This window comes from Amblyraja radiata, chromosome 17, assembly GCF_010909765.2.
Source record: "Amblyraja radiata isolate CabotCenter1 chromosome 17, sAmbRad1.1.pri, whole genome shotgun sequence".
NCBI lineage: Eukaryota > Metazoa > Chordata > Chondrichthyes > Rajiformes > Rajidae > Amblyraja > Amblyraja radiata.
This window is the reverse complement of record NC_045972.1, coordinates 12,216,410-12,241,622: the sequence shown is the minus strand read 5'-3', so window position 1 is coordinate 12,241,622 and position 25,213 is coordinate 12,216,410. Positions and strand designations below refer to the sequence as shown.

General features: G+C 40.8%; 1 protein-coding gene and 1 pseudogene across 1 annotated transcript in view; both read left to right on the top strand.

The window, feature by feature from the left end:
• Positions 1 to 25,213, top strand: part of zfhx3 (zinc finger homeobox 3) — a 1,217,643-nt gene that overhangs the window by 194,271 nt on the left and 998,159 nt on the right. The gene's annotated exons all lie outside the window — the stretch shown is intronic.
• On the top strand, positions 1,193 to 1,372 carry LOC116982996 (annotated as a pseudogene).

Below are 25,213 nucleotides of genomic sequence, written 5' to 3'. Positions count from 1 at the left end.
GAGGGACAGGGTAGTATGGCAAAACACCTGACCCTACTGCTTGCAGTGCTCCGCAACTTCTTAGGAAGTTATAAAACCTGCCCTCAACTTAAAAAATTACAGGACTGTGAGAATGCCGACCTCTCAACCACAGATCCTGCTAGCTGGCTAAGTTATCAAACCAAGCCTAAAAAACTGGAGAAGTATCCAAAATTCGGCATCTAGAGGGCAGGGTCTGAAATGAGCACCACACGAAACCAGCAGCAGTGCCTCTACGCGTCCACCAGTAGGCGTCCACCTAATAGTACTGGTGTAAGCTCGGAGCCCGCATTCCAACCCCCAGTAAGCCCTGTTTTTTCAGGCCAGGGTCCAGAGCGGGCCCCCTGGAAAAATGTGCCACCCCCAACAACACCATCCCTATGGACAAGGAACCGGAAACCGAAGAGATGAACACACCACGGAACAACAGTGAAATAAGATAAGTATGGTACCTGCCATCACATAAAAGATGAAGGGTTTGTACTAACAAAGCATTCAAGGATAAAATTAAATTAGATCCCATCCTGCTCGGCCTTTTGGCTAAGATTAGTAGTAACAGTTTATATCTGATATGTCCCTTCCCAGGGACCATACAATACCAGTACAGCATGCACCCTAGGGGTCTACCCTCCCACTAATAAGAACATGAGGGACTAGCAACTGGGGGTAATAATTATACAGGGGTCATATAGAATCCTATATGAACCTTTGGTACCAACTAACCAAGATGGTAATGTTACCATCATTGATATCAAGGGGTCATAATAAACCCAGTATGAACCTTTGGCTCTAAAAATCCCAACATGGTATATGTCGCACCGTCATTGACTTGCCACTTGAGTATCTCGCCAGGCCACGCTTGGAATATTGAAACTGCCAACCTTTCATTCCAAGCATACTTAATGGTAGACATCAACTTAAAAGATGCATACTATTCAGTACCCATTCAAAAAACTTGGAGATAACTTGGCAGTATTAATTATCGACTATGGCTATTACAGCCAAACTGGTTCCAGATATTCTAACCAGCCCTGGCTATATTAAGGAACTATCGTCATGGCATGTTCCAATGATATTAACGACGACTAATCCATGGGTATAGCTATCACAGCCTTAGCTATTATTCTTTTAGCCGAGCTTGTCATGCAATCCAGATAGATCTACGATTGAAACCATCGCTCTCAGCCTTGACTAAGATCAAGCGGAGTATCTGTTGTTGTTAGTTCTATTTTGACTCGTCCCTTATCAAGGGACTAATATATCAATTGATTTGGAACAGGGAGATGGGGAGGGGCTTGCTCCGTCCACTCCACGCATCAACCAGTATTGCAGTACCTTGAAATATAAATCCTCTGTTGACTATTTGGTATTCAACACTCTACCCACTTATCTTTAACTTGGCATAGGAGAGTCAGTATGACACAACCTGTAACAATTAATGGTATCTACCTACCATTCAACAGTGGCAAGCGTATTGGGAGTTAGTAGCAGCTGTTCCAGCTACTTAACTTGAACCTTCCATTAAGGCTAGGTGCTAATGTTTAAACTACCCTCACCCAAAACATGGTGGCATATGGACTAATCTGGAGTCGTCATCACTATAGACACTAGGCGTAAAACCTAGTTTGGGAATTTTGAGTACGCTCTATTGGCAAAGCATATTATCCTGCAGTGCACCATTTTTGCATGTTCGTTTATAATTAACAACATCACAGTAGTGACATACACAAACCACTTGGGCAGAATAAATCGATATCATGTGACATTTATTTAACAATTGGAAACTACAGGTCGTCAAAAATATACGACCATCAGCAAACTTACCTACTAGGTGAGCTAAATACTGTAAACAGACATATTAAACCCAAGTATTGCTGGAATTACAAAGCAATATGGAACACCAGATATCGATTTCACTGTATTCAATTGAATTCTCCACGTACCGATGTATGTCGCATGAAACCAAATTTGAGGCAGGGGCAATGAATTCATTCCCACTGAATTAGGAAGCGTGAGGGGAGAATCTAATCTATGTTTTTCCCCTTTTTTCCTACCTCATCAGGTACTACGGCCTCATCAGTCGGGTACTACGCACATGACACGATAAATTAAACTACTGGGTTGCAGATTTGAAAAGACCATCACTGGGCCTGGATTGCAGAATTGGGAAGACCTCTGCTGGGCCTGGATTGTCAATAGCGCTATCAACACAAGGATAGCATCCCATCGCATATCCACTAGGGAACATACTTGGCGAACATCAAGAAGTGGGAAGATACCATTCAAATACAGGAACTACATATTCAACTACAACAAACCTGTACTGGAGTTCTGGCAGGTCTTCACCACAATGAAGGATTCAGCCAGAAGTGCTCTGTCAGCCTACTTAACTCGGGCACCAGGACCACAGGCCATAGGGTACCTCCCGCTGATGATCAAATTTAGGAGAGGTTAATTCCCCAGACCCAGGTACACCCAAATCTGGGATGTCAGTATGGACCTGACGTACCTTAGGGGATGGTCACCAGCCAGGTCCCTCACACTGGAACAGCCCACCCTGAAGGGACATGCTGATGGCCTTGTCTCAGCACAAAGAGTCCAGTTTCCTCCATCTACAATTGGACAATATGGTCCACTACACCATGTTACATTACCATTAGGGACTGGGCAAACAGAGCAGGCCAGGAACATCAGGTCTAGTTATGGAATTCCAGGCATACCCACCTGAACCATGGTTATGTGTCATGACCCACTTATTGAACTACATCGACACAATAAGTAATCCTCGAGGGAGAGAAAAAGCCTTATGGGTCAGCCACAAGAAACATTATGGTCGGGTGACGAGCCAAACTATCTCAAGTGGCTCAAGCAGGTACTGGGTGTTGCTGGAGTACATATTAACGTGTATAAATCTTACTCCACCAGGACAGCATCCACATCAGTGACTAAGAGGATGGACGTGCCAATGGACCACATCCTGGCTACAGCGGGGTGGTCTAGGGAGTATACGTTCCAAACTTTTATAACAAACCACTGACAGAACCTGTATCGTTTGCAGAAAAATAATCTGCAAAAAATATATAATTTAAGCCCGGGGGAGCATTTTGGTCTTGTTATTGTTAATAACACCATTATTGTTTTTACAAACAGATTCATGGTTGATTACGATAACATACTTCCTCCCTCGAAAGACTTCGGCAGCGAGTGAAGTATGAACTGTTACACGGTTTGAAATCACAGAGCTTTAAAATCTTCACGTAGTCACTCACGTGACTCCGAAGTAAAATAGTAAGATTAAACGAGAACTTACCAGTTTGAAGTTTGATCTGTATTTTATGAGGAGTTACGATGAGGGATTACGTGCCCTCCGCTCCCACCCTCAATAATATGGGTCAAACTGATAACTAAGGTCTCCTTTTCTTTACTATGTTTATTTCAATAACCGTGTCTGTCTGTGATTCCACACCGCTGCTTTGAAGTATGTCGCGCATGCGTGCTGAGCGGGCTCTTCACGTAATCCCTCATCGTAATTCCTCATAAAATACAGATCAAACTTCAAACTGGTAAGTTCTCGTTTAATCTTACTATTAAATTAACTGGCGTAAATTATATTTAAGTAATTCTACCAGTAATCTACACATGCAAATAATATTCATGCTTCTTTCTATCTTTAGGATTAGAGTTCATATGATATGAATGTAAGCTACTTCCTCAGCTTTGAAATGCAGTTGTTCTCTTTGGAATCCAGGTGTATTAATGGTCAATTAAAAAAATAGGGCCCCATGTATTGTTGTTACAAGACCGCAAGGGCCAAGTCATGATTCCATGCAGTCTTTCAATGTCCTTGATTGGCCTTGCACCTCACTGGAACCAAAGTTCATGACTGATGAAATAGATACATTCTATCTTATTTTTACATATCATCTATTGTAAATTTTAACAGATGCCTGAATGTATGGATGGAACAGCACTATAGTCAAGTTATTGGAGTAGTGCTCAGAGACCTTGATTTTGATCGATGATCATCCATTTGATACCGTGCATGCCATCAGAAACATACAGGTGATCACGGCTCAATAGTTCATTCCTCTTGCATGACTCAGTTGAGCTTTACACCAAACTGTGTGTTCGCAGTGTTGATTTTCTTGTGAATTATCACTCTGGCTTCCTCTATGGTGAAGGGAAACGGAAACTTTGATGGAAGCCGATGGAAGATAATAAGAAACTAAATTTATTTACAGTAAAGTTAAAAGGCATCATAATTATGGAAGAATATCAAATGTTACATCAGATCATGTTGTAGGAAATATTTGGCCTATTCGACCCACAAAATTGTCTTTTTAAATTTCTTGTTCACATGTTTTCCAAAATGTTTTAATTATTTCATTGAAAATAGTTCTATGAATGTTATACTTACAACTTTCTTGCTATGTGAAGAGGAGAAGAATCAATCATACTGTACATACATGCGCACTAAATAAAATTAAGCAATGTTAGTTCCTTAAGGACCACACCAAATGTCCATGTTTTACTGATCCGTCTGCGAGGCAATTGTAGCCCAGGGTTAGTTGGTATGTGTCTGGGTCCTTTCATTCCACGTACTTTTTGAAACACAAAGCTGGTTTGTTTTTTTAGTTCTAACCCTCCCCACCTTGTCTAATACCTATAATTTCCAATAATTTTTTGCATGGGCATTATTTTGGACCTCGGTGATACTGTGAGATGTTGTGATAATGAATCGAGAAAGTTCCGGAAATAGCATCGAGAGACTATCTAATTCACACCTCAACACAAGCACATTGGAACTGACATGTCTGATTTACTGCTGTGTGGTTTGACAGTTGTCAAATCTCAACATTTACAAAATAAGTGGAAGACTCTGCCAATTAGATACCCTAGCCACACATGAGGTAATGCATTATTCCAGAACTATTAAAACCCAGCCTCCAAGGTCTACATGGTAACATAGCCAAAAATCATCATTCCGCAACCTGTTATGTGTCCCTCATTTTAGCAGCATTGACTATTGTTATGCACCCACAGGAAGAGCTGCTGAGTTCTGAATGTCATATGCATGTTCTTTTCATGGGTCAAGGCTGTTTCATTGTCAAATGTACGAAACAGAACAATGAAATTCTTACTTGCAAAGGGAAGAAGCTCCTCCAAGCTTGCTGTAGCATATAAACAAAATATTTCATATATTCAGAAAATTAAATCTCTCTCCTGAAATCTTTCCTGGATTGATCAATTGCTTCAGCCTAGGGTGCCTCAGTGAGAATTTCCAAGTGAATCAAAATAGTTCTCCAAAAGGTAGATGAAAAATAAACTGAGGCGAGCAGACAGTGTGCAATAAAAAATATATTATCCACAAAACTGTAACTAGATAAACTGGAGGCTAGAATCATTTTCCCTCACGGCCCACTTGAACTGTGGATCTGAGTGTGCAATTAAGCCATACCTGCAGATTGCAATGCTGGAAGCAAACAAATCTCATCCTGCCTATTCTTTATAATGCAAGCAGCCAGCAGCAATTGGGCTGAAAAATCATTAAAACACAACCACAGATGCTGGAAACCTGGAATGAAACCAAGAAATGCTGGGAATAATTCGCAGGTCAGGCAGCATATGTGAAAAATGAAAAATGAATTGATGCTTAAGGTTGAAGATCCTTCATCAGAACTATTAATTATAGGTACGAGGGCTGTCATTGGATGCAGACATTATCAGCGGATGGGAGGGAGGAAGTATTGTAGGAGCTGGGACTGACTATCTTCAAGGGAACATGCATTATAATGGGAGCAGGTTCTTGAAGTCAAGTAGGATGTGAATTTGGCATGAGACCCACTGAGGTTTGGCTAATTGTAGGAGAGGGTGAGCTCCCAGGTTTTTATGGAGACATTGGTGATAGAAAGCAGTAAATATGTTCTATTTTTGTTGGGCATCAGAATACTCTCTGGATGCATGCATAGAAGGCAATGTGGGCAGATATTTGTACAAATCAATGTCACAGATCTTGTCTCAAAGAGCTGAATACTATACAGCAAGAAGGTCAATGACCTTGCCCGAGTGTTAAAAATCAGCAAATGTATTTTCAAGTACCTAATCCTATAGTCTACACTACCAGCCTCCGATGCTGCTTATTTCACTACTGCCCAACCCCTCAATCTACCAATGATCTCTGCGAATAACGTTCTGCATATTTCCGCCAGATGCTGATTCCAGTGAAGGGCCTGTCCCATTGTACGAGAATTCAAGAGTTCTCCCGATTTTTCCCCTGATTCGAACTCAGAGAATGTCCGTAGCGGGTCCGTAGGAGTTTGTGGATGTCTCATAGCGGCTCGTACGAGTAACGGGAGGTACTTGGGAAATCTGGTAAACTCGTGACGTTTTTTCAACACTTTGAAAAATGTCCACGAGTAAATAAATACTCGTGATGAAAATAATTGTTACTTTTTACTCGTACGCGCCCCTACGAGACATCCACAAACTCCTATGGACCCACTACGGACATTCTCCGAGTCCGAATCAGGGAAAACTCGGGAGAACTCTTGAATTACCTCGTATAGTGGGACAGGCCCTATATTGAGACAGACAAAAAATGCTGGAGTAACTCAGCGGGTCAGACAGCATCCCTGGAGAAAAGGAAGACAGATACAAAATGCTGGAGTAACTCAGCAGGACAGGCAGCATCTATGGAGAAAAGGAATAGGTGACATTTTGGGTCGAGACCCTTCTTAAGACATTGAGGTCGAACTAAGAATGTTTTAAAAGAATTGAAATAATCACACAATCCAGGGAATCTACTGAAAACAATTGTAGGTCCTTCAGGGTTGTTAAAAAATGTTCCTGATTTTACACTTAAAATCTTAATATCTCAGGAGCTGATTTTAATTATGAGTCTTTGCCTTTAAATTAAGCCATCTAATGATGCACAGCGTACAGGAAGTTAGTAGCGTCGAAGGGAATTTTTGAAAACTTTGCAAGTAGGAAAGTAGCATTTGTATCTTGTGATTCCAGTTTCTAGAAAATAATGTTTTATTTGAGGATTGTCCCAGTTTTCACTAACTTGCATTGAAGGATCATTTGGAATTGGTGTTTTGTTAAGAAAACAAAAATGTGCATGATGTTCCATGGTGTGCCAAGTGGTCTTATTTCATTCCTTTTATTTCTTGGGTTTATGGTGGCAAATTGTTGTTTAATTTTAGTTTTATCTAAATCTACTCATTGACGAAGTTGACAGGTTAATAAATTATTAATAATGTGAACACGTGATTTGTCCTAATTAATATATGTAAGTGGAAGGTAATGATGTATCATCTATAGGAGGGGGCCACATACAAAACCACAGTCCAAGTTTTAAAGCCCACTTTATTGTCTCTGTATGAGATTGCACTACAGTGTATAAAGAGCAACAAAGCATGCAATGTACAGTATGTGCAACTTGGTACATAATGGATTGACTGGGCTTATATTCACTAGAATTTAGAGGAATGAGAGGGGATCTTATAGAAACATATAAAATTCTTAATGGATTGGACAGGCTAGATGCAGGAAATGTTTTCCCGTTGTTGGGGGAGTCCAGAACCAGGGTCACAGTTTAAGAATTAAGTGGCAGGCTATTTAGGACTGAAATGAGGAAAAACATTTTTACCCAGAGAGTTGTGAATCCGTGGAATTCTTTGTCACAGAAGGCAGTGGAGGACAATTCATTCAAGAGCGAGTTAAGGGCCTGTCCCACTTAGGCAACTTTTTAGGTGAGAGCAGGAGACTCTGCGCCACATGGTCGCCACATGTTCGCTGGTGGTCTCTGGTGAGTCTCCTTCATGGTTGAGAGGAGTTCCCGCATTCTGGGAACTAGTCGCGGGCTCAGTATGGTCACAGCACATTTTTCAACATGGCAACCAAAAATTGATCGCCATGGAGAAACATTTTGTAGTCGTAGGTGCAGTGGTAGTGGGGTCGCCATGTCGTTGTAGTTAGTCGAGGTTGCCGTAGGTAGTTTTAGTCAATCTCCTTTGCTGACCGGTCATTTTCATTGACTCATTGGGGGGAAAAAAACGTAAGCACGAGTTTTCAGAACCAAGGAAAACCGACCGGTAATGTAAATGCCCGCCAAACTTCACAGCTGTGTATCGCTGGCTTATTAAAAGTTGTCTGGCTTCTTAAAAGTGTGTCCACTCCTTCTGCCCCCCCCCCCCCCTTCTCCCCCCTTCTTCCCCTTTCTCCCCCCTGTTCCCCTCCCCTCCACCACGCTCTTTTAAAGGACTTACCGTACACTGTGCTAGCCGTCTTTAACCTTCCTGTTCATCGCAGTGTGGGTCTGTATCACCTTGGCTTTGCACCATGTAAATTTCAGACAGCGCTCCCCAGCTTTCCCTGACCCCCGCCTTTGCGATGTGTGTGTGTGTGTGTGTGTGTGTTCCACTCTGACGGTCGCCGTTCCAGTTCGCGGTTTTTCAGGCGAATGCCTCGAGCTTGAAGGTCGCAGGCAATCCTCTGAAAAGTCGCCTAAGTGGGACAGGCCCTTTAGATATAGCTCTTAGGACTAATGGAATCAAGTGATATGGGGAGAAAGCAGGAACGGGGTACTGATTTTGGATGATCAGCCATGATCATATTGAATGGTGGAGCTGGGTCGAAGGGCCGAATGGCCTACTCCTACATCTATTTTCTATGTTTCTGTTTCTATACATACATTCTCCCTAATTCTTTGCCTGTCTGAATATGCTGCTTAACTCATCTTTGAAAGTTGGATGCTGAGTTGGCAAAAGAGTTTAATGCATTGTGACATGTTTGAGGCCTAACTAGCATTGCTTATTGCCCATCACCAAATGCTGGTTACAAAAGGATGCTTTGCTGATAGGGGAACGGGAGGATTCATCTTTTCATTATCATCACATTGCAGAAGTTCATGGCGAGGATTCGCTGACATAGATTGAAGTCTTACACCTTCTTCATCTTTCATTCCACTCAGCCACCACATGGCACACCGTTCAATCTCCTAATCCTTTTCCTTGTCAACTATGGAGGTCATAGTTGTCCTCCCCACTGTTCACATCCCTCCCACTTCCCCTGATCAACCCTTCATCTTGATCAATCTCATCCTCTCTATATTCCTCTTCAATCCCTTACAGGACCTACCTGAGATGACACAGTTTTCCACAACTCAGCGCAAGCTTTAATGAATGGGAGCCTGCAGCATTATGTGTTATGCTTCCAGATCCCTTATTGGGGAATCGAGCTCTCTCATTTGGAAAGTCCCAGGTTTTATGTTGACCCGTCAATGCAATAGGAAGGCAATTGTACACGAGCAAGTAGAACTCCAAAAGAAAAATAGCTTTCCTGCTGAAAATCTGAAATAGAAGTTGAAAAGATGGCAATTCTCATTGGCACATCCAGCATGTGTTGGGAATTGGCAGCCTAGAAACTGGATAGAGATAAAGTCCATTTTTGCGTGTATGTTACGCTCCAATTGATGTAAATGTGGAACAATAGCGCAACAGCACAGTCACAATAGCATTAACCTTTTGGTGAAATCACGCTGATCGCAAAATTACACCTGACAATTCCGTGTGCTGCTCATTTCAATGGGTCTGATGCAGAGTGGACACCCCTTAAATCATCATTATTCATATAATGACCTTTCCTGCCCTTACCACCAAAAACTGGAGCTCAAGGCGTAGCCTACGACTGCAGTGGGAGTCTAACTGGGAGTACATCATAATAATTCATTGTGACTATCTCGGTTTAAAAGACCACCCTGCAGATATCTCAAGACTATCAGAACTAACTGCTGGTTGTTCAAACACCTCCCAAAATCCAGAGAGTGTGTTTATGCCAACCAGCAGTATTTTCTCCAGCAAATAGTTGCCTGGCAAGACTCATGTCAAGAGCCAAATTGTTTAATTGCTGTACGTACCAGCAACTAAACAATGAAATTCTTAGTTGAGGAGCTTAAAGGGCCTGTCCCACTTAGGTGATTTTTTTGGCGACTGCCGGTGACTGTTACAGTTGTAGCAGGTCGCCGAAAAAGCGGAGACTGGATCCCCCCTACGACAATGTCTACGACAAGTTACCACAATCTACCACCTAGTCGACGTCAAGCTACGTAAAGCTACTAACAACCGGTGACCCATTAGGACGTCCACCTATGACAGCTAAAGTCAACCTACGTCCACCCGTGATAAGCTACGACAAGCAACTACCCTGTCGGCGACAACTGAAGACAAGTGAAGACAATTCAGTCACCAGTACCTGTCGCCGGTTGACGTAGGTAGTCGGCAATGGAATTCACCGAAGTCAGCACCCGGCAACAACCAACGTCACCTGGCGACAACCTGCGTCATCCTTGCGACAATCTACGACAGCACCTACGACAGAAGAAGACAAGCCCCGTCAAGCCCACAGTCGTCGAAAAGTTTTGAACATTTCGAAATCTAGTGGAGACCAGAAAAATGTTAATAGCCTGTCCCACTTGGACGACCTAATCTGCGAGTTCTAGCGAGTTTGCCCTTGACTCATACTCGCAGCATGGTTGCCACGAGGTCGTAGGAAGTCTTTGTAACTCTCCTTCATGCTCGAGAGTGGTCTCCGCGTACTCGAGGACTCATGTAGTTCTCGGCATTTTTCAATATGTTAAAAATTGCCCGCGAATAAAAAAAGGTCGCCATGGAAAAGATCGATACTTTTTTTACTCGTAGGTTTAGTCATAGTAGGTCGTAGTAGGTCGGCATGTTAGTCATCGTTAATTGAGGGTAGTCGAAGGTAGTCAAAGGTAGTCGTAGATAGTCTTCATCATAGTCGAAGGGAGGTCGAAGGAGGTCTTCTTCACTCTCCACTACTCGGTGTCCAATTTTCACGAAGCTAGTCATAGCTAATCGAAGCTGGTCTTCAACATAGTCGAACGAGGTTGAAGGAGGTCTTCTACATAGTCGGAGGTCTTCAACATGTCATTTTTTCAAACTCTTCAAAACTCGCCAATTAGGTCGCCCAAGTGGGATAGGCCCTTTACAACTCTTTAGGCGACTTGAGGAGACAACTCATGACCATACAGGCATCACCCCGCGACCATGTGGCGACAGCCTAGTCACCTATAGTCGCCAAAAAATCGCCTAAGTGGGAGAGGGGCTTAACAGGTCTGTAAACACAATACTCACAGATAAAAAAATGATATTAAAAAAAGGTTTTATAATTGTATACCGTAATGGAATAATGCAAAAACCAATGTCCAAGATGCAACTTGAGACACAGGCCATAGAAGATCATAGTTGCTGAGGGTTGGGGTTGTGCATTCAGGAGTCTGATGGTTCCTGGAATGAAACTATCCTTAAACCTTATAAGTCATGGTTTTCATGTTCCTGTACCTTCTTCCTAATGGAAGGAGCGAAATGAGAGTGTGGCCGGGGTGATGTGTGTCTTTGATGATACTGGCTGCCATTGTGAGGCTGGCCTCCTGTACATCGCTTTTGATGATTAGGAGGTCAGCACCTGTGAAGGACTGAACAATGTATATTGCCGTTCAATATACTACCATTCAAAGCTCATTCAATGTATATTGCGACTGGAGGCATCAATGAAGCTATGACTAACCTTTAATGGTGGGTCAGGGACTATGGGGCAAATTCCCACTTTAATGCAAAATTAGAGGAAATTAGTTGAAGAATTGTTCAACTCATTTTACATAAGAATCTTCTGGCAAAGTCATGCCCATCAGCAAATGTCTACTTTATCTGTCTTCATGGACACCAGATCTTACCTGATCCTCCTTGAAGACGAATGAATTCACAGGCTCAGCTGTACAAGGAGGTAATTGCAGAGATATGTGAAATGGCATGTGAAAATCTTTAGCCTTACTCTTGTGTTGAAACTGTATTTCAATGGATCTCAAGGTCACCTTGATCCAAACATTTTCAACACAGGAATTTTCCAAGCATGCTCAGTAACTCCGTGGCACAGCTCCCAATTATCTGCTCATCGTAATGTTGGGATGATCATTAATAGACAATAGACAATAGGCGCAGGAGTAGGCCAATTAGCCCTTCGAGCCAGCACCATCATTCAATGTGATCATGGCTGATCATTCCCAATCAGTACCCCATTCTTGCCTTCTCCCCATATCCCCTGACTCCGCTATCTTTAAGAGCCCTATCTAGCTCTCTCTTGAAAGTATCCAGAGAACCGGCCTCCACCGCCCTCTGAGGCAGAGAATCTCCGTTCTAAATGGCTTACCCCTTATTCACAAACAGTGGCCCCTGGTTCTGGACTCCACCAACATTGGGAACATGTTTCCTGCCTCTAGCGTGTCCAAACCCTTAATAATCTTATATGTTTCAATAAGATTCCCTCTCATCCTTCTAAACTTCAGAGTATACAAGCCCAGCCGCTCCATTCTCTCAGCATATGACAGTCCCGCCATCCCGGGAATTAACCTTGTAAACCTACGCTGCACTCCCTCAATAGCAAGAATGTCCTTCCTCAAATTAGTGGACCAAAACTACACACAATACTCCAGGTGTGGTCTCACTAGGGCCCTGTACAACTGCAGAAGGACCTCTTTGCTATTAAGGAGCTTATTAAGACGTTGTATTAATGGATAAATAATTTCATCCTTTTAAAGTATAAATTGTTTATATTTCTAGCATTGGGATTTGTCAGTATTACTGAATGCCCACAACTCCAAGCAGCAACAGACTGCACTCATCCACCTAGAAGGGTTCCCATTAATGGCCCAGTTCTTTTCATCAAGAGCAAATAGTTTCCAAAGCCTCAACCTTCAAGTGGTTGTGGATCATTAGTAAAAAAAGTTTCATCAAGGAATCCGCACTGCTGAGCATTCTCATCATTGTCTAAGACTAATAGTCACTGTCTCAAAATAAGGTGTGGGCCATTTCAGATTGAACTGTGGAGAAATGTCATCACTCAGAGGATAGAGAATCTTTGTAATTGTTCGTTCTGAAGGGCTGTGGAGGTGTAGCCATTAATTGGACAACAGATTTGTGGATGTTTAAAGGAATGATAGGATATAAGCACTGGGTTGGGAAATGATACTTGAGGTAAAAGATCAGCCATTATCTTGTTGAATGGGGAAGCAAACTCAAAAAGCCCAATGGCCTGTTTTTTCTCTTGTTAAGAACAATCTCTCTCCACGACCCCCTCTGCTGAGGAACTGAAGGTAGGATATCGACTTCATTTTTCATATCCTTGCAACTGCTTGCTTAAACTTCCTCCAGCTTATGGAACCTAAGGCACACGTTGACTGTAACCATTGCCTATCATCCTTTCCATCTTTCTCAACCTCTCTGCAAACATTGACTCAGTGCACTAAACCATTCCCCATTCCGCTACCCCTCTCCCATTGGGCTGTCCTAATTTGCAGGTCTCTGTTGTAATGAGAGCACCATTAACCTCATCTTCTCTCCCGCCACCTCCCTCTCCCTTCTATCTCACCTGAGATGCACCAGGAACCCATCTATATCGTCCTCTTTCATAGATGCCCAGAGCCACTTGCATTATCCATAGATTGTAAACTCGACTGACTCATCACCGTTGCGCTACTCCTCGTTGCACTGTCATCAAGATGAGAGCCCTCCATTCATAACACCTCTGTCACTGGCTTGAACTGTGATATTTTCACAAAATCTCTGGAAAGCACTTTGGAACATTTTCTGCATAAAAATGAGTTATTTTTGTTAATAACGTTGACAGCAGTTTCAGTTGCTTTTATTCAACACTATAGAATATTTCAGCGAACTGTTGGGACATAATTCTCTCAACTCACGTTCATTCCTTTTCGCAATCTGTGCTCTGCTTTACGATAATGGCACAAGAGATGTGGCCGGGTGGAGGCTGGATGATAATATATTTATTTTCTTTTGAGTTCATATTAACTTTTACAATAAAACTATCGGGGAGGTGATTCAGCTCTTCTTTTGTCAATTATTTCAACCAAGTACTGCATTGGCATGAGAACCTCATGGTGAACTAGATTCTAGCTTGTTATTCCCATTGTTTAACATGAAAGATATTTTTAGCATTAGGACTGGAACAAATGGTAAAATGTGTCTCCATCATTTCATGATTGACTTGTCTTGCATGTAATAGGGATATATCTTTTTTAAATAAATGTGTGCTTAAGGCTCTGAACAACAGCCTGAAACTTGATCTGTAATCTGCAAGATGTTGACATGTAGGAGTTAATTACTGAAGCTTTATAAATGAAAAGAATAAAAAAACATTTATAAGCAGAAAAATGGCATTCCAAGACCACTGCTAATCACATTAACATTTGGAAGAGTTTAATGCTGGTCTTGTTAACGTCAACAAAAAAAAAGCATATAAACATTGATTTTGGCAAGGATGTAATTATCAGCTGGTAAAGAACACAGAACCTTCTTCAGATTAAGTGAAAGAGACTCCCTGTTAAAACTTTATTCACAGAATGAATACATTATTGTTTATGTCCTTTAAGAGGAGAGAATTGCTTATTTTTGTAATCTGAAAACAATTCAGCGAGTGCTCATAGGTAACTAAACCTCATGATTCCTCTAAAATTCATGGTACATTCCTATATTTTGGACTAGATCCAATAGAGTAACCACCTTTTAAGTCAATAAAATGATGTTGTGGTTAAGTTTCTCGTTCTAATAAGTAGATCAGGTTGTCTTGAAAGGTTGGTATCCCATTGAAATTGTAGGGGAAACAAGAGTGAATTAGCTTCTGGGCTCAATGACTGGTTGAAAGTCATATCTGGGCTGTTGCAATTAATGTCTGTTCTGATTCCAGCCATAGGGTCTCATGTAAAATGAGGTTCAACAATTCTTCAACTCATTTCCTCTAAAGTGCCCCTAATTTTGCATTAAAGTGGGAATTTAATTCAGAGATCCACTAACAGGAAACACAAAAAAAAAGTTACTCTGATGCAATAACAGGTATTTGGGCAGCGCTGAGCCAACAACCAGCCGAGAGAAAATTGATGTTGATTCTGGATGCCAACATTCACATGGTTTCTATTCAGCAAAATTGCTGTCGCTCTTTATCGGCACCATATTCACAAAGAAAAAGCATATGTGACATAATGGAATACAAGATATTCCATGCAAAAATAACTTTCTTAAGTAAACCAGTCATATGTTATGAATATACAAAAGCAATTAGAAAAATCTGCTTCTCATTAAGTAGGTCAATAGTGTAAAATCAAACATACATTTTATTCAATTACCCACCAGGAATTGACATTTATTTTAAAATAAGCCACTATAAAAATCAAACGTAATTCAGTAACTTTATTTAGGTGCCCAATATTTGTAGAACTATTCGTGTTCTAGATTGATGTTTGGGTTAATTTGGCCAAGATCGTGAACTGCCCGGGGATTCATTCCTTAAAATGTCTGCCATACTAATTCACATGCTGAACAGGGACTTAAAAGGAACGTTGAATACTTTCATATGTTTTTATACTAGGGAGGGGCATCAAGTCACGCTGAAAGCCAGGATGACCAATTTGAGTTTTGCAAATGCCTAGTGCTGGCTTCATTCCAACCATTGTAGACTTATGTATCTCTGTCCATTTAAAACATTCATTACCTTAACTGGAAATGCCAGCAGGCTCCTGCTGATTGTAAATACAGCAATGCAAAGTAATTGCCTATTTAGAAGGGGTATATGTGGTCTTTGGAAGTTTAAACAAACGTTTGAGCCCCTGGTCATTATGCAGACGGCATACTATTCCTCCTGGGTACTTTGCTTGGTATGTCAGTTCCGAGTAGGAAACACAAAATCGCCTCGAGAGTGATACAAGTTCCTTGTTTCTGCCTATGTGGTCAATATAGATAGCCAATTGACGTCATTGTAAATAGCATCATACTGATGTTGGAAGACGTGTCCTATCCCTACTCTTTCCATATGCCAAGGTCTTCTCTTCCTGTCTTTGCCATTTTGTTAAGGTAAAGTCTCCTCTTCACCATAACAAAAGTATGAGCAAGAAACACAAACTTCACAGTTTGATACATTTACTCATACTAAGATTCGACTTAATTCGGAAAATCAAATATAATTCAATTGCTTTTACAGCAATATTATAATTCATTTATGGTTCTGCAGTACTTGCAATGGATTTTGAGGATTTTTACATGCCCTTTCTATTAACATCACAATTGCTACACATACTGACCATTCTATAAGTGGCATTAAGGTTCCTTAAACAATAATGGCACTTTCATGATTTGATAAAGCATATCTATTTACCAGTATCTCTTCTCCGGCACTAAGAACACGTCAAATTACTGCACAGCCCTGACGAGCATTCAAGTAATAGTCAACAATTATGGAAAGTCATTAACAGCCTTTTCCCTCAGTCCCCAGCTTGCTTTGTCTCGCCATCAAAAAGATCAAAGCTGTGAGGAAGATATGCTGTTATTGGAAATTTTTGATTTAACAAAAGACAAATTGTTCTACTTTACCCCGTACAGGAATTATAATGTTCATCAACGAAACTGCCAGAAGCGTTTCATTTGCTGTGTTCCTCTTGTCAAGCCAAATGGACACTTTACATGGACAGGTATTACGAAAGTAGAACAAGCAGGCACATTCTCCATCTCTGTTAAAATTTAATGATTTTGCTCCAAGGTAGCAAGTGTTCCAGAGAATGTTCTTATTAGAAAAGTCAAGGGACAGATGCTTATATAAGTGTGCAATTGTTTTCAATGCAAACCAGCATAAAAATTGCATAGATACAAAAAGCTGGAGAAACTCAGCGGGTGAGGCAGCATTGATGGAGAGAAGTAATAGGCGACGTTTTGGGTCGAGACCCTTCTTCAGAAAAATTGCATAGTGAGAGTATAACAACATCAGGTAATATGTCAAGACCGAGTCTGGCCAGGGATCTTTGCTTATTCCTACATTTATACACATTTATTTTTAGAATAGATTGTGCGCATGTTGTGTACGTTTGTTTTTGTTTTGCGAAAATGGTTTTGAACAAATCAAGTATGAAATGATACAAATATTTTCAACATTCTATCCACTTATTTTTGCTTATTCTGCAGAAAGCTTTTTATTCAATTTAAAATGCATTCAGTCAAGGTTAAGTCTAGGGCTTGATCAAATGAAATTTCCTAACCACTGGAAGTTCCCCTGGTGCAGACTTTGGACAGTGCATTAAAAAGGCACTGGTCTGTTGAGCTTACTGGAGCAAATATACCAGTCACATATATTGGAGTACATTGAGTAACATAGCAAATTACAAAGAGTGAAGATAAAATATCATATTTGAGGCAGAACGATATGAATAACTACTTCATAAACATAAGAAAAATGCATGCCAACATTAAACATCTTTGCAATAGACTAGAAATTCTAGTAAAAGACATGAATAAAAGAAAATAAATTGAAATGAATTCTAATAAAAATGAATGAGTTTGAAGAAGGGTCTAAATTTTGCTCCCAATTTTCTGCATGCAAGACATGCGATTGTCTAACATTGCTTTCTCTTGTCCAGTGGTGTGCAACACATATTTTAGCACCATTTGCGTAAGTTTCATTTAGTCATTCAAGTTTCTTCTCATGTTTTATTTGACATAAGAGGCCCATGTCAACCCTCGGAGATTTCCTATCAGCTCCGTTCCCCCACTTAGGGTATCCGATTCTCTCTCACATGCTTATCAACTCCAGACAATTCTGCTGCCATTCCCTTATAGAGAAGATAGACACAAAATACTGGAGTCTCAACCCAAAAACGTCAACCATTCCTTCCCTCCAGAGATGTTGCCTGTCATGCTGAGTTACCCTAGCATTTTGTGTCTATCTTCGGTGTAAACCAGCATCTGCAGTTCCTTCCTACACATCTTCTAGCCATTCCCTTATATTAAGGGTAATTTACAGTAACCAATTTGCTACCAATGTGCACATCTCTATGATGTGGGATGAAACTAGAATACCCGATGGAAACACATATTGTTGCAGTGAGAAGGTACAAATTCCAAAACAAGTAGCCCCAGTGGTCAGGATCGAAACAAAGTCACGACGGCTGAGCAACAGCAGCACTAAGTAGTGCATGATTGTGCTGCCTTTTATTCAATGTCGTCACTAACACTGTGGGAAAGTTAGTGTGGCTAAGTGGGCGGCCACGGTTGCGCAGCGGTAGAGTTGCTGCCATCCAGCACTTGCAGCGCTGAAGATCTGGGTTCGATCCCGACTACGGGTGCTGCCTTTACGGAGTTTGTACGTTCGCCCAGTGAGTTTACTCCAAGATCTGCGGTTTCCTCCCGCACTCCAAAGATGTACAGATTTGTACGTTAATTGGCTTGGTCTATTTGTAAAATTGGCCCTAGTGTGTGTAGGATAGTGTTAATGTGCAGGGAATGCTGGTCGGCATAGACTCAGTGGAGCAAAGGGCCTGTTTCTGTGCTGTATCTCGAAACTAAACTAAACTAAAAGTACGGGAATGATTTTTATTTTATTTTACTTTTATAGTTCTTAATTATTTTAGAATTTTAAAGTTCTTCCATTAACTTTTTAATTTTTCAAATTTCTTTATTTTTGTTTAATTATTTAAATCTACATGAAGATTTTTTTTGATTGTCTCTCGGATTTTCAAGCAATTATTGTGCTGTCAAAGGCTGTCACAATGATCTGCGGGCAGTACCTCAATCCATGACACTTGAGACTTACTCTCTCCTTGAAGACCTCTTTGGCCTGCAGGACTCTTGCCCAATATGGAGGGCCAACTCAATGAGCGCGTTTCTACTAGTGGGAGAGTCTAGGACTAGAGGTCATAACTCAGAATTAAAGGACGTTCTTTTAGGAAGGAGACGAGGAGACATTTCTTTGGTCTTCAGCCAGAGGGTGGTGAATCTGTGGAATTCTTTGCCACAGAAGGCTGTCAGAGACCAAGTCGGAGGATATTTTTAAGGGAGAGATAAATAGATTTTTGATCCGTACAGGTGTCAGTGGTTATGGGGAGAAGGCTGGAGAATGGGGTTGGGAGGGAGAGATGGATCAGTCATGATTGAATGGTGTAGACTTGATGGGCCGAATGGCCTAATTTTACTCCTATCACTTATGACTTTGTGACCTTAAGAAATTATAGGCCACTGAGTGAGATGCATAGGGACTTCAGTGTTCTCATGCACATATTTCAAAACACTGGCATTTCAGGACCACAGGTAGCCTAGAATATAAAGGGCAAATTGGTCTTTATTGCAAGAGAAATAGGGAAGTTAGAAAAGTTATAATATATATAAGGACAAAATAAGGAAGGGTATGGTTGAAACCACAACCAGAGTATTGGTGCTGCTTTATATAAATGTGGTTAGAGTGTATTTGATGTATTATGCACAATTTTGGTGATCTTATCATGGGAAAGATGCGGAGGCATTAGAGAGGGTGCTGAAAAGTTTTTACCGGATACGGCCTGAATTAGATGAGGTAAATTATAAGGAGTGGTTGGATTCTTCATGTGGCTTTAAGGTGAGAGGAAAAATGTTTAAAGGAGATGTGTGAGGCAGGTTTTTTTTATGCTAGGTGTCTGGAACATGGTGATGATAGAGCAATGGTCTGTTGGGATGTGGATCATGTGCAGGCAGAGGATCTTAGTTTAAATTGGTTTCATATTTGGCAGAAGCATTGTGAACCAATGTATTATTGTTCTTTATTCTATAAATTGATTATTTGTTACTTAATTATTTAAATCTAATGTGGCCCAGTTGGTACTGTAATTTCTGAGTCAGGAGATTATATAGACAGAACAGTTTGTTACTAGGGAAGTATTGTATGGTTAGGAAATGATATATTTTATTAAAGATCTTACCAAACGCTTTTGGTGGATATATAAAATTCAACCAATGCTTCGAAGTAAGTAGACACTGTTGGCTCTACCAAAGCTCAGATGGAAAGGTAAAAGACGAATTAGAATATTGGGAGAACATGGTCAAAGAAATAGATCATTATGATTCTTCTGAGAAAATGAAAGGAGATAATGCAATAGAAATTTGAGCAGAGAATAAAATCGAGCTTGGTCAAGAATTAAACGTAAGAAGGTGAAAACGTAAGAAGAAGGAATCAAAGAAACAAAGAGATATTGGTCTCTTCAAACACTCAAATAAATGCATATTAATTACAAAAGTAACAATTTTTTTTTGTTTGTTTCAAGGAAGCAATTCCTTATATCCCAATATTTTAATTTTTTAATTTCCACCCATTAGAGAATGGCCTTAATTCCTTTCTGTTGACTTCAAATGATTGAATGTTTGACCAGCACTGGTCAGGAATTCCTCCCAGTAACAACTGACTTATTCAGTAACATGCAACGATGTATCTGAGTTATTGGTGAATCAACTGTCCATTTTACATTACAACATTGAAGTCAATAGAAAATAAAATTGGTTGCATTGTACATTTTCCAATGTTCCTTTTGGATATTTAATATTGCTGTTAATGATCAATTCCCTCTGCGTTATGTTGAAGTGTGCTACTCAGAACAACAAGCTAAGTGTTTGAAACATATGTACATGTAATATAACAGTCACTCTCATGTGGCATGTACTCATGGGTTTTCACCAAATGTCACTTTCAGGTAAAGCAGGGAGGAAACTCATTGCTTGGTGTTCCCAAGGTTGTCTGTTCTTATTATGACTAATTTCTTTAGTCAGAGGGTGGTGAATCTGTGGAATTATTTGCCACAAAAGACTGTGGAGGCCAAGTCAATGGGTATTTGTAAGGCAGAAATAGATATATTCTTGATTGATACAAGTGTCAGGGGTTATGGGGAGAAGGCAGGAGAATGGGGAAAGATAGATCAGCCATGATTGAATGATGGAGTAGACTTGATGGTCCAAATGGACTAATTTGATTTGATTTGATTTGATTCAATTTATTGTCATTGCACTTTTCAGTGCAACAAAATGGTTTAGCCTGCAGTCATAACATAGAATAAATAACAAACACTCAACACAGTTTAAAGCCCCAAAGTCATTGTCTCTTCCCTCCTTGCTCTCCCTCTGCGCTGAGGCAATCCAAGCCTCCGATGTTGCGACCCCGCCGGGTGATGGTAGGTAAGTCTCGCGGCTGAATCCGTGCTCCGCAAACGAGCCGGTTCAAACTCCACGGCCCGGGGCGGTCGAAGCTGCCGAAGCTGCCGCCCTCCAGTCCAGCGGACGCAGCTGTAGTTGTGGGAGCTCCGGAAACAGAACTCGAGCTCCCGATGATGTCATCCACTGGCCCGCAGCCGAGCCTCCGAGGCTCCAAAGTCGGGTCGGAAGTTGGGTCGCACCGCAACCAGAGCCCCGAAGTCGGCCAGGCTCACGTTGGTAAGTCCTGGCTCTGCCTCCGCAGCCTCGAGGTCGGTCGCAGTTGGAGGCCGCCAGCTCCGCGATAGGCCTCAGCGCAGACGGACACGGAGATGGGGGATACGGCAGGAAAGGTCGCATCCCCCCGAAGGAAGAGTCAAAAAACATGTTACACTCACCCCCCCACACATACACACACAACTAAATAAATCGAAATAAACTGTAAAAACGGGACAAGAGAAAACAAAAAACAGAAAAGACAAACAGCTCCTAATTCGGCTCCTATCGCTTGTGACCTTATGACCTTATTACAGATTCCTTAGCATTTGTACAATTTTGCTTTTCAGGTAGATGTAGTTTAGACTCGACTTCGAAAATAATTGCTATGTTGTTACGTTTATATTTGCATTCCCACATTTTCAGTTGGATTTCACATGGAGAAGACAGTTTTCTTCGTAGATGAAATTTGGCTTTCCTCATGGGAGCGGATGACAGGAAGTCTGTGCAGATATAATTGTCTTAATGTACTTCTATATGGAGAAAGTTAAATGAACACACTCTGCATTTTGTTGCCAGACGAGTGTGGCCGGGGTAATTACACTCATTGTGATGCCAAAGCTTTTGATCCATTCACAGTTTTTTCCCTTTATTGCACCATCTCTCCATGGAAATAGAACCAATCGCATAATGGGGAAAAGATTTCAGAAAACAAACTTACATTTTTTATGACAATTCAGTATATATTACATACAACATAAATAAATGTCTGTGAATTCCAGGCTGTAATTCAATATTGGGGTTCTGCTGATGTTCATAAACTGTTCAAGCTTTGCTTGTCATTTATAACATCTCTCAACTCCTAGATTGAATTACACCCTTGTAACTCACTGCAAGCTATCTATTATCCCACAAGTAATGTTATTTGGTGAGAATTATGATACAGCATAGGTTTTAGCAATATTATTTTCCCTTTTATATATTTTTCCTGTTTGGTGGAACGACTTGGACTTTGGAGTTAACGATACTGTATCAGTAAACTGTACATCTTATGTGTAGGAAAGAACTGTAGATGCTGGTTTAAATCGAAGATAGACACAGAATGCTGGAGTAACTCAGTGGGACAGGCAGCACCTCTGGAGAGAAGGAATGGGTGACGTCTCGGGTCGAGACCCTTCTTCAGACTGCTTTTAATTTCTGAGGAGCATTATTTTGGTCGGCCTAATTTAATCTAATTAATGTTTCCTCCACTCAAACTAGTTTGTAAAAGGAGGACATTCATGGTGACATGTCTCTCTGGCTCTGTGCTGGCGAATCAATCCAGAAGTCCTACCATTGACCCAGACATCCGCATCTTACTGTGCTTCAAAAAATGTGCGATCCCCCTAACTATTCCTAATGGTTTTGAATAAGACACCAACTATTGGAACTACATTAAGTCATGATCATTCATGTGTGGAGCCTGTCAAAATTGGAAGCTCATTGATATGGAGTTCTACATATGCCAGTGTACTCTCCCATTGGACTATCCATGAAGTCAAGCACTAGAGTGTCCCCTTGCTGGACTTACCCGGAGGAGTTGTGTGGCATATCTTTTGCACAGAGGGTGGCAAGTGGGTGGAACACGCTGCCAGGGTTGGTGGTGGAGGCAGAAATTATAGTGGCATTTCAGAGGCTGGTAGATATGCAGGTGGACATGCAAGGAATAGAGTGGGGATAGATACAAAGTTCCGTAGTAACTCAACAGGCCAGGTAGCATCTCTGGAGAGAAGGAATGGGTGGAGTTTTGGGTCGAGACCCTTATTTTGACTCGAAATGTCACCCATTCTCCCTCTCCAAAGTTGCTGCCTGTTCCGCTGAGTTACTCCAGCACTTTGTGTCTATCTTCGGTTTAAACCAGCAACTGTAGTTCCGTCCTACACAAGGTGTGGATCACGTGTAGGCAGAGATTAGTTTAACTTGGCACATTGTTTGGCTCAGATATTGTGGCCCAAAGGCCTGCTCCTGTGCGGCACTGTTCCATGTTTTAAGTTCTACATATAGCCCTGGATGATGGAACTACAGTTTAAATATGCATGATCATAATTACATTTTATAAAATAATTACTCGCTGTAACATTAAACGTACACTGGCATCAGCACCACAGTGATGTCTAATTCAGAGAGAAAAATCTGAAGTAAAAAGTATGTGAAAATCATATATTTTAGCTGATGTTTATAGCCTGCCCACTATTCTTTTGGTGGTCCTTGGTTGGATGTGACAAATATTTAAGTTTTTAAAACCTCTAAAGACACTTTTAAAATGTCAACTTTCAAGACATGGTTCACAGGACCTAAAGATTCACAGTTTTATATATCTTGGGCTCTATTATTGACTGCAGTATCTCCTTTCGCTTTTGCATACGTTTCCATTTCTCTGTACTGTGTCCTCTCCTGGGATTACAGTATTTTTCATTCCACCTGTTCCACATCCACAACAAAAGGCTCCAACCTCTCATGTTTCTCAATCTCTCCAATATATCTGTGCAGAGAGAGCTGGCATATTCCATTATGCATAACCCATGCAGTCCAGGCACATCAGTTTGCAAAACAAACAGCGATACAGACTGCTTGGAGAGTTTTTCTGAGGTTCCATGAAATTAATTTTCTGTATGTCGTGGATAAATTGGATTAATGAGCTGAGAGATGGCTTTTCTCACTTTAAAAAATAAACCTTTGTAATCAATACCAAGTGGGCAACTTCCTTTCTGCTTCTCCCGTGGTGACCATCAGTTACATCTGTGCTTCTTCTCTGACTGAGAACGAATATTCCCTCAGATGTAGTACAGAATCCAGTTTTCGGTTTTGGTTCACAGAAGTGTTTTTTGATGGAGTGCTGTTTGCTTCAATGTTTTTAATCAAAATATAAGCATTTATTATTTCAATATTGATGAGAGCCTCAGGAAATATTCTCCTTTAACACATGGTCATGTTTGTGGCATATGGCAACTTCTGTCAGAAGATTACTTGAAGCTGCAGAAATTCAGTTGGAAGTAAAAGAGAACCTTTCACCAATTTGAGGGTCTGATTCATTTGCCTAAGACACTGTCACTCTTGGAAGGAACAAGACGTTACAAGAGGTTATGGACCTAAAGTGACAAATAGGTTCATTACAAGAAATAGGTGGACCAAAAGGCCAGTTTCTGTACTGTACGACTCCATGAAGTTGGCTCATGGCTTTACCATTGTTTTCATGCAAAAATAGACAAAACATTTTTTTTTTAAAGCTGCAGAATCACCATTTCTTGCTCCCCATTGGATATATTTACATTAGAATGGCCCCTAATTATTTCTCCCCAGAGGCATATTGTTTTCAACCACTCCCTCTCTCGACATGGAGGTAATCCTTCCAAGACAAGTCACATTGAATACGTGCTCCATTTTCTTTGAGCTGCTTGATGTGCCATGAGATCTTTAGTAATTGCATAAAACTGATGTTACCTCTCAGGTAGGTGGTTGTATGATTGACCACAATGTCCTCATTACAGATCAGACAGAAGTAACGTGTTGAAAGGTCCCTTTCAATGATGCTACATTTGGATCATCTCCAGCATAAATGACACAAAAATGATATATTTCATATCAGAAATACACATCTAAAAATGAGCCATTATTATATCAGACAAAACAAAGTTAATCATATTTGCCTTTTTAGTTTTGGTTTCCACCATATCAGTATAAGGATATCCCCTTGTTTGGAGATTTAAAAAAACAAACAAATCTTGTTAGTTTGTGCCTATTTCTATTACCAAGCAATAGATATTTGATTAGCAAGAAGACTATCAGCTGGTATAGAGAGCTGTGTATGTGAAGGTAAATGTTGTTCCAATGAGTAGTAACTGTTATGTAATGAAGTTGTGAATATATTGTAACAAATT